Source organism: Ranitomeya imitator, chromosome 5 (genome assembly GCF_032444005.1).
Source record: "Ranitomeya imitator isolate aRanImi1 chromosome 5, aRanImi1.pri, whole genome shotgun sequence".
NCBI classification, from domain to species: domain Eukaryota; kingdom Metazoa; phylum Chordata; class Amphibia; order Anura; family Dendrobatidae; genus Ranitomeya; species Ranitomeya imitator.
In genome coordinates, this window is record NC_091286.1 from 83,050,842 (window position 1) to 83,062,656 (window position 11,815).

The 11,815-nt window shown below is 47.9% G+C and overlaps 1 protein-coding gene across 2 annotated transcripts in view; it reads left to right on the top strand.

Annotated features, from left to right (window-relative positions):
* USP34 (ubiquitin specific peptidase 34) overlaps positions 1-11,815 on the top strand; it is a 282,270-nt gene that overhangs the window by 186,044 nt on the left and 84,411 nt on the right. The window lies entirely within an intron of this gene.

An 11,815-nucleotide genomic window follows, 5' to 3' on the forward strand; every position in this document is an offset into this window, starting at 1 on the left:
AGTGAGCAACCATTTTGTTGGTGACTGCAGAGTTATACCGACAAGTAGACAGTCACAGAGAATGGCGGGCAGCAAGGATTCTGGGAGATATATGGTGGATGGAGCAGGGTGACAGCAGCACAGAGTATTTCAGGAGAGCAGTGTGCTGGTCTATGGGGGGCCCCCTGTTCGGGGCGTGGAGCAGCCAGGGATTGTACATAGAGCGCTGTCTTTTGTACACATGGATGGACCATCTGCTTGTCTGCTCCACAGAAATCCAGGAAACATTTCTGCACTGTGAGCTCCAGGAAGATGGCGCTGATCTCCTGCCTCTGCTGTGATGTGGACGGCTCAGGGTGCTTGGCCACATCAGAGAAGGGAGCAGCTCAATGGGTCAGACGCCGACTGCAGATGTCTATGCCCAGGGCTGCTGTATTTGCAGAGTGTAAGTGTTGTGCAGCTACACTTACACTCCTGCAAAGCAAAATGGGGCCGCCCAGTGGCTGAAAAAAAAAATTAATATTAAAACAAATGTTAAAGTTAAAAAATGTAAATTTGTATTAAAAATAATTGTTTATATAGACAATCATTTTAATACAAAAAATTAAATGCAGCACCTTCCCTTTAAAGTCTTACCTGTATACCTCATAGCTGTCCTTTTAGATGCTGAGAAAAGCAGTTTTAAGGTTTTATGTTGATGATTTCGTCCAGGCTCCGGGGCGTGCAGTGCATGAAGAAATCACTACTTCCTCACTGTATTATAATAACATCCCCCTCCCATGCCGCCACACAGCCCTGTGACGTGCAGTTGCTGCGCTGTAATCCCACACTTGCCTTGTCCACTCGTTCGGTTATTTGAACCTTATCCACACACCTATGGGCAGAGTCTTCATCGAACTTCTGGGCAGGCGAGTTTCTGCTACTGTGCAGTCCCTCACCTGCGCAGAAGATAAATGAAGACGCTGCCCATCAATGGATACGGTTCATATAACCGTACATGCACCGCACCCCCTGGAGCTTATAAGAAATCATTAACAACACTAAAAGTGCTTTTCTCAACATGTAGACCGCAGCTATGAGGCACATGGGTAAGACTGGTTTAACCAATCTGATACCTGTATGCCCATAATAATAGCTTAAATTTGTTCAGGGGGTGACACATTCTCTGTAAAGAGGACTTGCGGGGTCTCCGGACATGTCTGTTTTAGTAAATATTTGTTTTCTTCATGACTGTTTCTGAGCATCTTTTTTTGCTCCTGTGTTTTGTTCTTTTGTTATTCCTCCTATAAATTAATGAGTAAGGTGCTCAACGCACAATTCTGAGAAGTGATGACCTAGAACAGGGGTGTCAAACTGCATTCCTCGAGGGCCGCAAACAGGTCATGTTTTCAGGATTTTCTTGTATTGCACAGGTGATAATTTAATCACCTGCACAGAATGATTCCAGCACCTTGTGTAATGCAAAGGAAATCTTGAAAACACGCATGGTCTGAGGCCCTCGAGGAATGCAGTTTGACACCCCTGACCTAGAACACAAAGACTGCAGGCATATTATGTATCACCAAAGTCCGAAACATAAGGGTATGTTTGAATGGTCAGTATTAGCAGCACTTTGGACGCAGCTCCGTTCAATGCGCTGCCGGCTTTTGAACGCAGGTGATTCCGCCTGTGTTCACTGAATTGTGCGAAATCACCGCATCCTATACATTGGACGGTGATATTTATCTTGCGGAGAAAGATGTGCCACATGTCCGGTTACGCAAGGAAGCCGGAGGCGTCCCTGTACGCTTAGTGCAGATAGGATTTCATCAAATTTCATCCACTATGCTGTAACATCTGGCCGCTGCGGCTGTACTCAGCGTCCAAGCCGCAACAAATACTGACCGTGGAAACATACCCTTAGGGTATGTGTACATGTTCAGGAATTGGCTTCGCTTTGGATGCAGCACATGTCCACTGCACCCAAAGTGATGCCGTCTATTGGATGCAGGTGAACCTGTGCGTGTTCACTGAACCGTGCAGATTCACCGCGTCCAGTACATTATACGGGTGAAATTGATCTTGTGGAGACTCGTGTCTCCGCAAGATAAAGACATGCTGCGGTCTGGAGAGATTCCACATGTCTCTCTCTGCAATGATCCGTGGATTTCTGTGCATGCATAGTGGGCATGAGATTTCTTGAAATCCCATCCACTATACTGTAACATCTGGATGCTGCACAAGTACGCAGTGTCCAACCCGCAGCATTTACTGATCGAGTGCACATACCTTAATAACTAAATACCTGTCAGTAAATAAACAGCAATAATGCATGAAAATAATATAGGGTACTTGGTTAGCATTTTGCGCTTATATAATATTGAAAACACTGGTGTGCATGCAGCATCTATCAATCCTGATCTGGTGTGTGTGTGTGTATATATATATTAGGTTATATTATAGTGATTTCTAGAGTTGAGCGACCTTGACCTTTTTAGAATCGAGCCGGGTTTCGCGAAACCCGACTATCTCAAAAGTCGAGTCAAGTGGAATCGGCCGATTATCGCGAAAAGTCGGGGATCGACCGAAACACGAAACCCAATGCAAGTCAATGGGGGAGCATAGTCGGCAGTGAGTAGAGGCCAGGAAAACATGTACAGAGCCCATTGTATTGGCAAAAACATCCATTCTTGCTACTGAAGCTTGTCAATCGTAATTTAGCTTATAATAATTGTAAGGCATTTGAAATTGGGGGTCATTTGGCTAAAGTTGTGGGGGGTAGGGCTGGTTCAAGCAATTAGTGGGCCCAGGACATCTGGACCACGTCACGGCAGTGGAGCAGGGAGAGGTAAGTATTTCAACTTTGCAAGTGCTGTGATCCTGAGCAAGCAGGGGGGGCCCCCTCGTTGGCATTGGCACTGGCACAGGGCCCCTCAAAGTACAGCGGTGTGTTTGCACGGCAGGGGCGCCTCCCACCGGCAGCAACACTTTTGCGTACTATGAGGGGTCCTGTGCCAGTGACGTCGCCAACGAGTATTCCTCCCCCCACTTGATGAAAGAACCTGCACCTTCCTCTTTGTCCCCGTGTAAGGTGGTATGGTATGCGGGAAGGGGGACCTGACTTTCAGCAGGGTCACAATCTTGCAGTGTAGCGTGCGGGGGGAATGTTGCGTTATGGGTCAATGTACCAGCAGACTCATCTATCACTGGCTGGGCAATGGGCAGGATGAGGAGGAAACACAGATATAGGCCCAAAGAATAAAGTGGGCTAAATGCAGTTCAAAATTGGTAACAGGACTAACCAGGGGGCATTGTTTTGTTCAGTGGAGGACAACTGGAATGAGAGGCTGACACAGAGAGTAGGCCCAAATCTGTAAGTAGTCTAAATGCAGTTCAAAATTGGCAAGAGTAGTAAACAGGCGGCACAGCTTTGTTCACTGTAGGAGAACAGCAAGGAGCGGCAGACACAGATAGAAGGCCCCAACCCAACTAGTAGGCCCACTGCAGTTTTAAAATCCCGATAGGCTGAAAACCAGATAATTGTAGGTCATTTTTTGTAAAGAGGACAGCTGTATTGAGTGGCGCAGCCAGACACTACAAGTAGGCCTTAAACCACTCGACGCTGGTTTAAAAAAGGTTACATGGGTACACGTTCTGCATTGTTGTGCTCAGTGGAGGACAATTGGAAGGAGGGACTGCAGAAAGACTTTGTAGGCGTAAAATTACAAAATAGGCTCTATGCAGCTTCGATTAAGTGGCAACCTGGAGAACACCTTGGAGCGGCAGACAACGTCTCTACGACCCAGACCCAACTTGTAGGCCTAATGTAGTGTTGTTTCAACAACTACTTAAGACGAGCATGAAGATTGAAGCTATGGAGAGGAAACCTGGAGAACACCTTGGAGCGGAAGACACCGTCTCTACAACCCAGACCCAACTTGTAGGCCGAATGCAGTGTTGTTTTCAACAACTACTAAACAAGAGCTTTAAGATTGAAGCAATGGAGAGGCAACCTGGGGAACACCTTGGAGTGGAACACACCATCTCTACACCCCTGACCCAACTTGTAGGCCGAATGCAGTGTTGTTTTCAACAACTACTAAACAAGAGCTTTAAGATTGAAGCAATGGAGAGGCAACCTGGGAAACACCTTGGAGTGGAACACACCGTCTCTACACCCCTGACCCAACTTGTAGGCCGAATGCAGTGTTGTTTTCAACAACTACTAAACGAGAGCCAGAAGATTGAAGCAATGGAGAGGAAACCTGGAGAACACCTTGGAGCGGCAGACACTGGTAGTAGGCCCCAACCCAAGTACTAGCCCCACTGCAGTTAGATTAAAAAAACTAATAAACGAGAGCCTGAAAATCAAAGCTCAGAAAAGGCAACCCGGAGAACACCTTGGAGCGGCAGACACTGGTAGTAGGCCCCAACCCAAGTACTAGCCCCACTGCAGTTAGATTAAAAAAACTACTAAACGAGAGCCTGAAGATCAAAGCTTAGAAAAGGCAACCCGGAGAACACCTTGGAGCGGCAGACACTGGTAGTAGGCCCCAAGCCAAGTACTAGCCCCACTGCAGTTAGATTAAAAAAACTACTAAACGAGAGCCTGAAGATCAAAGCTCAGAAAAGGCAACCCGGAGAACACCTTGGAGCTGCAGACACTGGTAGTAGGCCCCAACCCAAGTACTAGCCCCACTGCAGTTAGATTAAAAAAACTACTAAACGAGAGCCTGAAGATCAAAGCTCAGAAAAGGCAACCCGGGGAACACCTTGGAGCGCAGGCACTGGTAGTAGGCTTTAAACCAAAAATTTGGGTCAGTGGAGTTTATAAAATGTTCCAGGGGTACACAGGCAGTATTGGTGTGGTAAGCGGAGGACAATTTCTATTTGGGACTGCAGACAGACTTAGTAGGCTGTCCCCTGTGGACCATGCATCCACAACATTAACCCAGTGCGCCGTAATGGACATGTAACCTTTCGTGAACATGCCTACTGGTCCATGCATCTGTTGTCCGGTGCACCTTTCTACTATTAGATAGCCTGAGAGCATAGACAATGCGGATTTTTACATGATGGTGGAGGGCTGGGATGGCTTTTCTCGCAAAAGAAGTGACGACTGGGTAGCGCTTACCGTGGTACAGCGTAGTCCATCAGGGCTTTATAATTATAAAATAAAGAAAAAAAGTAGGTTGTATGCACTTTAAAATAGGTTCCAGGGGTACACGGGCGGCAGTGTACAGGTCAGTGGAGGACTAGTGGAAGGAGGGACCGTAGACAGGCTTCGAAGGCCTAACATAATAAAATTGGGCTGTAGACACATTAAAATTGGTTCCAGGGGTACACGGGCAGCAGTGGTCTGGTCAGTGGAGGACTAGTGGAAGGGGGGACCGCAGACAGGCTTCGAAGGCCTAACATAATAAAATTGGGCTGTAGGCACTTTAAAATTGGTTCCAAGGGTACACAGGCAGCAGTGGTCTGGTCAGTGGAGGACTAGTGGAAGGAGGGACCGCAGACAGGCGTAGTAGGCCTAACATAATAAAATTTGGCTGTAGGCACTTTAATATTGGTTCCAGGGGTACACGGGCAGCTGTGGTCTGGTCAGTGGAGGACTAGTGGAAGGAGGGACTGCAGACAGGCTTCGAAGGCCTAACATAATAAAATATGTCTGTAGGCACTTTAAAATTGGTTCCAGGGGTACACAGGCAGCAGTGGTCTGGTCAGTGGAGGACTAGTGGAAGGAGGGACCGCAGACAGGCGTAGTAGGCCTAACATAATAAAATTTGGCTGTAGGCACTTTAATATTGGTTCCAGGGGTACACGGGCAGCAGTGGTCTGGTCAGTGGAGGACTAGTGGAAGGAGGGACTGCAGACAGGCTTCGAAGGCCTAACATAATAAAATATGGCTGTAGGCACTTTAAAATTGGTTCCAGGGGTACACAGGCAGCAGTGGTCTGGTCAGTGGAGGACTAGTGGAAGGAGGGACCGCAGACAGGCGTAGTAGGCCTAACATAATAAAATTTGGCTGTAGACACTTGGAATTCTCTTGCAGGGGTACACAGGCAGCATTGGTGTTGTCAGCGGAGGCCGATTGTAATGAGTGTCTGCCAGTTAGTAGTCCCAAACAATAAATACATGTTAATGTCTCGCATTACAACAAAACGAAACCACCAAAGGGTGCAATCATTAGGTACTGGGGTGGGCTCCTCTGCGTAGTTTCTGACCTAGTAATTTGGCGCAAAGTATTTACTTGGGTAAATATAGGACACTGCCCCGGACTATGTTAAGTACCATCATACATGTCAATACAATGGTATTGTCAGTGGCAGGAATTTAAGGATGTCAGCGCATAGACTAAACATTGGTGGAACTGTGAGAGATAATTGTGCAAGTGGTACAGCAATGTTTGAGCTGGGGGTGGGGGAACTCTCTTGTGGCCGGCGGTACAGGCCCAGGGCCCCTCATGTTACAACAGTGTGTCTGACGTTGGGTGCGCACCATCACCGCCAGAGACACTTTATTGTACTATGAGGGACCCAGTAGCAGTGCCGTCGACCAAAAGCGGGCACACCCACCTCTTCAGACAAACAGCACTCTCACGGGTGCTTGCGCCGAGTGGCAATACCACGGCCCCGTGTGGGGAGTTTGGCCATTTAGGGAGGTGTAAACATGTCGTATGCTGGACAATCAGCTGCTGCAAATTTCGAGATTGGAAAAGTCATTCAGAGTAGTCCACAGGCAAGACCTTTTCATAGGAAAGCTAGGTGTCGGCCGGGCAAGGTGGGGCAAAAGAATTCGAAATCCAGTTGTGGGTCATTTTAATGAAGGTTAGATCATCAACATTTTGGGTAGCCAGACGAGTCCTTTTTTCGGTTAATATTGAACCTGCAGCACTGAATACTCTTTCTGATAGGACACTAGCTGCCGGGCAAGCAAGCTCCTGCAATGCATATTCTGCCAATTCTGGCCAGGTGTCTAATTTGGATGCCCAGTAATCAAATGGGAATGACGGTTGAGGGAGAACATCGATAAGGGATGAAAAATAGTTAGTAACCATACTGGACAAATGTTGTCTCCTGTCACTTTGAATTGATGCAGCAGTACCTGTCCTGTCTGCGGTCATAGCAAAATCACTCCACAACCTGGTCAGAAAACCCCTCTGTCCAACCCCACTTCTGATTTCTGCCCCTCTAACACCTCTGGTCTGCTGGCCCCTGCAGCTCGTGTGAGAACGATCACGGGCGCTGTGTGCTGGGAATGCCTGAAGCAAACGGTCAACAAGAGTTGATTGTTTGGTTGCTAATATTAGTTCCAAGTTCTCATGTGGCATAATATTTTGCAATTTGCCTTTATAGCGAGGATCAAGGAGGCAGGCCAACCAGTAATCGTCATCGTTCATCATTTTAGTAATGCGTGTGTCCCTTTTGAGGATACGTAAGGCATAATCCGCCATGTGGGCCAAAGTTCCAGTTGTCAAATCTGCGGTTGTGCTTGGTTGAGGGGCAGTTTCAGGCAAATCTACGTCACGTGTCCCTCAAAAAACCAGAACCCGGCCTTGCCACGCCACCAATTTCCAGTGGCCCCGGAAAAGCTTCCTCATTAAAAATATACTCATCCCCATCATCCTCCTCGTCCTCCTCCTCTTGGCCCGCTACCTCGTCCTGTACACTGCCCTGACCAGACAATGGCTGACTGTCATCAAGGCTTTCCTCTTCCTCTGCTGCAGACGCCTGATCCTTTATGTGCGTCAAACTTTGCATCAGCAGACGCATTAGGGGGATGCTCATGCTTATTATGGCGTTGTCTGCACTAACCAGCCGTGTGCATTCCTCAAAACACTGAAGGACTTGACACGTCTTGTATCTTCGACCACTGCACACCTGACAACTCCATGTCTGCCATCCTACTGCCTGCCCGTGTATGTGTATCCTCCCACAAAAACATAACAGCCCGCCTCTGTTCGCACAGTCTCTGAAGCATGCGCAGTGTTGAGTTCCACCTTGTTGCAACGTCTATGATTAGGCGATGCTGGGGAAGGTTCAAAGACCGCTGATAGGTCTGCATACGGCTGGAGTGTACGGGCGAACGGCGGATATGTGAGCAAAGTCCGCGCACTTTGAGGAGCAGGTCGGATAACCCCGGATAACTTTTCAGGAAGCACTGCACCACCAGGTTTAAGGTGTGAGCTAGGCAAGGAATGTGTTTCAGTTGGGAAAGGGAGATGGCAGCCATGAAATTCCTTCCGTTATCACTCACTACCTTGCCTGCCTCAAGATCTACTGTGCCCAGATACGACTGCGTTTCTTTCTGCAAGAACTCGGACAGAACTTCCGCGGTGTGTCTGTTGTCGCCCAAACACTTCATAGCCAATACAGCCTGCTGACTCTTGCCAGTAGCTGCCCCATAATGGGACAACTGGTGTGCAACAGTGGCAGCTGCGGATGGAGTGGTTGGGCGAGTGCGGTCTGTGGACGAGCTCTCGCTTCTGCAGGAGGACGAGGAAGAGGGGGTGCGAACGCCTACAGCCAACTGTTTCCTAGACCGTGGGCTAGGCAGAACTGTCCCGAAATTGATGTCCCCTGTGGACCCTGCATCCACCACATTCACCCAGTGTGCCGTGATGGACACGTAACGTCCCTGGCCATGCCTACCGGTCCATGCATCTGTTGTCAGGTGCACCTTTGTACTCACAGATTGCCTGAGTGCATGGACGATGTGCTCTTTAACATGCTGGTGGAGGGCTGGGATGGCTTTTCTCGAAAAGAAGTGTCGACTGGGTAGCTCGTAGCGTGGTTCAGCGTAGTCCATCAGGGCTTTGAAAGCTTCGCTTTCAACTAACCGGTAGGGCATCATCTCTAACGAGATTAGTCTAGCTATGTGCGTGTTCAAACCCTGTGTATGCGGATTCGAGGATAAGTACTTCCTTTTTCTAACGAGAGTCTCATGTAGGGTGAGCTGGACTGGAGAGCTGGAGATCGTGGAACTAGCGGGTGTGCCGGTGGACATGGCAGACTGAGAGACGGTTGGAGACGGTATTGTTTCCGCCGGTGCCCTAGATGCAGTGTTTCCTACTACGAAACTGGTGATTCCCTGACCCTGACTGCTTTGGCCTGGCAAAGAAACCTGCACAGATACTGCAGGTGGTGCGGAAAATGGTGGCCTTACAGTGACGGAAGGGATGTAGCGTTGCTGACTAGCTTCATTGGCCGAGGGTGCTACAACCTTAAGGGACGTTAGGTAGTTAGTCCAGGCTTGAAAATGCATGGTGGTTAAATGTCTATGCATGCAACTTGTGTTGAGACTTTTCAGATTCTGACCTCTGCTTAAGGTAGTTGAACATTTTTGACAGATGACTTTGCGCTGATCAATTTGATGTTGTTTAAAAAAATGCCAGACTGCACTCTTTCGAGCATCGGATCCCTTTTCAGGCATTGCAGACTGAGCTTTAACCGGATGGCCACGCTGTCCTCCAACAGGTTTTGGCTTTGCCACGCGTTTTGTGCCAGATACGGGCCCGGCAGATGGAACCTGTTGCGATGTTGATGCCTGCTGCGGCCCCTCCTCCTCCGTTTCAGAACTACTGCCGCCTGCACCCTGTTCCCCCAATGGCTGCCAATCGGGGTCAACAACTGGGTCATCTATAACCTCCTCTTCTATCTCGTGTGCAACTTCGTCTGTGTCACCGTGTAAGTTGGTGGTATAGCGTTCGTGACGGGGCACCATAGTCTCATCAGGGTCTGATTGTGGATCAGTACCCTGCGAGGGCAATGTTGTGGTCTGAGTCAAAGGAACAGCATAGTAGTCTGGCTGTGGCTGTGCATCAGTGCACTCCATGTCCGATTCAACTAGTAATGGGCATGGCCTGTTAACTGTTTCACTTTCTAAGCCAGGGACGGTATGTGTAAAGAGCTCCATGGAGTAACCCGTTGTGTCGCCTGCTGCATCCTTCTCTGTTGTTGTTTTTGCTGAAGAGGACAAGGAAGCGACTTGTCCCTGACCGTGAACATCCACTAACGATGCGCTGCTTTTACATTTACCAGTTTCAAAAGAGGAGGCAAAAGAGCTAGAGGCTGAGTCAGCAAGGTAAGCCAAAACTTGCTCTTGCTGCTCCGGCTTTAAAAGCGGTTTTCCTACTCCCAGAAAAGGGAGCGTTCGAGGCCTTGTGTAGCCAGACGACGAACCTGGCTCCACAGCTCCAGACTTAGGTGCTATATTTTTTTTCCCACGACCACCTGATGCTCCACTACCACTACCATCATTACCAGCTGGCAATGAACGCCCACGACCTCTTCCACCAGACTTCCTCATTGTTTTAAAAACGTAACCAAACTAATGGTATTTGTTGCTGTCACACAACTTACACGGTGAGCTATAACTTCAGTATGATTTAGCTACCCCTTTACAGGTGGGTGAGACCACAACGAAAATCAGGCACAATGTTACACACTCTGTTGTTGTTGGCACCAAATGAAAGAGATGCCACACACGCAGGACTGTCAATCAAGCACAAATGTCAATATTAATCTCCCACTGTTTTTTTTTATTTTTTCAGGGAGAATGTAGAAACCAAATAAAAAAAAAAATAAATAGGCTTTCTATGGCCCACTATTTGAGAGAGAGAGATGGCACACTCAGGAGTCAGGACTGTCACTCAAGCACAAATGTCAATATTAATCTCCCACTGTTTTTTATTATTTTTTCAGGGAGAATGTAAAAACCAAATAAAATAAAAAAAAATAGGCTTTCTATGGCCCACTATTTGAGAGAGAGAGATGGCACACTCAGGAGTCAGGACGGGCACACAAGCAGAAAGGCCAATATTAATCTCCCACTGTTTTTTTTTTTATTTTTTCAGGGAGAATTTAGAAACCAAATAAAAAAAAAAATAGGCTTTCTATGGCCCACTATTTGAGAGAGAGATGGCACACTCAGGACTGGCACACAAGCCCAAAGGCCAATATTAATCTCCCACTGTTTTTTTTTTTTCAGGGAGAATTTATAAACCCAATAAAAAAAAGAAAAAAAAAAAGGCTTTCTATGGCCCACTATGTGAGAGAGATGGCACACTCAGGGATGGCACTCTAGCAGAAATGCCAATCTTAATCTCCCACAACTTATTTTTTGTAGGGAGAATTAAAAAAAAATAAAATAAAAGGGACTGTCCTACAATTACTATCTCCCTGCAGTAATCTCAGCCAGGTATGGCAGGCAGCAATAAGGAGTGGACTGATGCACAAATTAAATAAAAAGTGTGGACAAACAAAAAAGATAGCTGTGCAGAAAGGAAGGAACAAGAGGATTTGTGCTTTGAAAAAAGCAGTTGGTTTGCACAGCGGCGTACACACAGCAATGCAGCTATCAGGGAGCCTTCTAGGGCAGCCCAATGAGCTACAGCGCTGAGGAAAAAAAAATGTAGCTTCCACTGTCCCTGCAAACAAAAGGTGGTGTTGGACAGTGGAAATCGCTACAGCACAAGCGGTTTGGTGGTTAATGGACCCTGCCTAACACTATCCCTGCTTCTGACGAAGCGGCAGCAACCTCTCCCTACGCTCAGATCAGCAGCAGTAAGATGGCGGTCGGCGGGAACGCCTCTTTATAGCCCCTGTGACGCCGCAGACAGTAAGCCAATCACTGCAATGCCCTTCTCTAAGATGGTGGGGACCAAGACCTGTGTCATCACGCTGCCCACACTCTGCGTCCACCTTCATTGGCTGAGAAATGGTGCTTTTCGCGTAATTGAAACGCGACTTTGGCGCGAAAGTCGCGTACCGCATGGTCGACCCCACACAGGGGTCGGGTCGGGTTTCATGAAAAAGTCGGCGACTTTTGAAAATGAACGATCCGTTTCGCTCAACCC